The 3,155-nt window shown below is 36.3% G+C and overlaps 1 non-coding gene across 1 annotated transcript; it reads left to right on the plus strand.

The window, feature by feature from the left end:
• Nucleotides 1-837: 837 nt before the first annotated feature.
• LOC128290768 (small nucleolar RNA R71) lies at nt 838-943 on the plus strand. The gene has a single exon (XR_008280555.1). It is a non-coding gene; the product is annotated as a small nucleolar RNA R71 (small nucleolar RNA).
• Nucleotides 944-3,155: the final 2,212 nt, after the last annotated feature.

Here is a 3,155-nt window from a genome sequence, read left to right on the forward strand (position 1 = left end):
CGTTTTGTTATGACTTACCTGACTTTTACCTTTTCGCACCACAGTTTCTTACATCAATTCTGGCTCAGGTGCAATGAATCCTTCCTTATCTTGAGTACTAATTATGTTGAGGTGTTCCCTTGGATTAGGTTCAGTATTACTTGGTAAGCTACCTCGTGGTCGTTCAAAGATTAATTTGGATAGCGATCTATCTGAGCTTCGAGCCCTTGGATCGATGCTTGTTGATTCTTAAGTGCTGTCTCGGTATTTTGGAAACAGGTTTCTGACACCGAGATGAATTTAGAGAGCATCTCTTCAAGGTTTGGTTTCTTCTCTTGTTGATAAGGTGGCTATTGAAAACCCTGAGGATTTTGTGGCTTTTGATTCCCCTGACCACCTCAGGAGAAATTTGGGTGGTTCCTCCAACATGCATTATAAGTATTACTGTATGGGTTATTTTTAGATCTAAAGTTATTGTTACCCATATAGTTGACTTGTTCCTCTTTAGTTGTAGGATTGAAGGATTGATATTCTGTATGCACACCTCCTCTACTTGAGTCACACGTCATTACTGGATGTACCTGCGTAGAACCAAGTAAGCCATCAATCTTTTTTTTGAGAAGTTCTACCTGATTTGACAGCATAGTAACTGAGTCGACGTTATAAACGCCGGCTATTTTTGTTGGCTTAGTCCTCATGACTTGCCACTGATAGTTATTCATTGACATTTCTTCAATGAATTCATAAGCCTCTTCAGGTGTTTTGTTATTGATGGTTCCTCTAGCAGCTACGTTAATCATCTGTCTTGTTGAGGGATTCACACCATTGTAAAACGTTTGAACTTGCAGCCATATAGGTAACCCATTGTGAGGGCACCTTCGCAATAGATCCTTGTATCTCTCCCATGCATCGTAAAGTGTTTCTAAGTCCATCTGCACAAAAGAAGAGATATCATTATGTAACTTAGCCGTTTTAGCCAGCGGAAAATATTTTAGAAGAAAATTTTCGGTCATTTGTTCCCAAGTAGTAATTGACCCTCATGGTAACGAGTTCAACCACTATTTAGCTTTGTTTCTCAATGAAAAAGGATATAACCGAAGGCGAATGACATCATCAGAAATGCCATTAATTTTGAAAGTGTCGTAAAACTCCAGAAAATTCGCCAAGTGAGTGTTGGGATCCTCATCCTGCAAACCATCAAACTGAACAAACTGCTATATCATCTGAATTGTGTTAGGTTTCAGTTCAAAATTATTCGCAGCAATAGCAGGTTTAACTATACTTGACTCGGCCTCTGTTAAAGAAGGTTTAGCATAGTCATACATAGTACGTGGAGCGAGATTTTGATTAGCCGCAATTGCGGGAGGTAGTGATTGCCTTGGTTTTCACCATCTCTTGATTGGGGTTGAATATCATCTTTTGCTCGTTCTTGGTGTATCTTAAGTGCGCCTTATTTCACTTTTGTTTCTCTGAATTGTACGATCGATTTCTTCGTCAAAGGTAATGGTCCGACGGGTTTCTTCTAGTCATAAACTATAAAAACACATCAAGGAGAGAAAAAGTAAATTAATTAGTAATAATAATAATAAAATAAAATAAATTTGCAAGAAAAATAAATGCCTATGGTAATAAAATTGAGTGTTCCTAATATTTTAGTTCCCAACAACGACGCTAAAAACTTGACCGTGTGATTCGTAACAAGTAATAAATACTTATAATGAAGATCAAACCTAGACAAACTATTATCACGACGAAAAGGCAAGCGCACCTATCGAACAATAGTATAGTAATGGCAAGATCGGGATATCGTACCCAAGGAACCAAAAGTACTAGTAATAACTATCTTTTTATTATTTAACCTAGAAATAAAAAGGGTTGTCTATTAAACTAATTAACTAAACTAGTTAACTAATTAAACTAAAGCAAAGAGAAAATTTGGAAAAAGACTTGAAGAAAAGCGATTGATAAAGACGACACCCAAGGAGGAATCCCTAGATTTCACTTGTTATCTAACTCGAACCGGATGATTTACTCACTTTACTTGATCCGTGAGACTCCCTAACCTATATTATTATCTCTTTTGAGACTAATAACGTCTAACACTCGGTTGAATTAATTGAAATCTCTTTCTTAATTAAAATCCCTAGGAAGCGATAAATCGATCTATGGACTCCCATATTAAGTTTCACCCTAATCGACAAAATCTCAGTAACCCTATTTCTAGGCGTTCGATCAACTCCGCTTAATTATGCCAAATCTACACTTAGACAGGGACTTTTGCTCCTTTGCATAAGCACAACAAATCATGAATTAATACCTGGAATATTAACTCAAGCATTAATAACACATAATTAAGAACAAATCAAGTATTTATCATATAGTTCAGATAATAATAACAAGATCCATCATAGGTTTCAACCCCTTTAGGTATCTAAGGGGTTTAGTTCATAATAAAATAAGAGTACATCTCAAAAGTATGAAAATAACAAAACATAAAGAAAACTCTAAAACCCCTGAAGGAATTCTGAGAGAGATCTTCAGTCTTGGATTAGCTTGGGCTTTTGGGATAGATCGTCTGGCTTCCTTCAAGTAATTCCTGGCGTGTGGTTTTGTATTCCAGAAAAGTTTTGGAGGAGGCCCCTTCTAAGTCATACTTAGGGTGTTTATATAGGCTTTGGATTGGCTTTCTTCCTCGTAAGTATCCTTTTCCGTAAAATACAACTTCTTGAAAAAGGACACACCGTGTGCCACGGCCGTGTGACGTGATTCCCAAGCTAAGTAGTTAGGGTAAAATATGAGGTAGTCGATTGCCTTGGTTTTCATTCTTGCCATCTCTTTAAGGGTTCAATATATTTGGGGTTGAATATCATCTTTTGCTCGTTCTTGGTGTATCTTAAGTATCTTAAGCGCCTTATTTCACTTTTGTTTCTATGAATTGTACGATCGATTTCTTCGTCAAAAGGTAATGGTCCTGACGGGTTTCTTCTAGTCATAAACTATAAAAACCTGTCAAGGGAGAGAAAAAGTAAATTAATTAGTAATAATAATAATAAAATAAAATAAATTTGCAAGAAAAATAAATGCCTATGGTAATAAAAATTGAGTGTTCCTAATATTTTAGTTCCCCGGCAACGACGCTAAAAACTTGACCGTGTGATTCGTAACAAGTAATAAAT

Source organism: Gossypium arboreum, chromosome 3 (genome assembly GCF_025698485.1).
Source record: "Gossypium arboreum isolate Shixiya-1 chromosome 3, ASM2569848v2, whole genome shotgun sequence".
Taxonomy (NCBI): Eukaryota; Viridiplantae; Streptophyta; class Magnoliopsida; order Malvales; family Malvaceae; genus Gossypium; species Gossypium arboreum.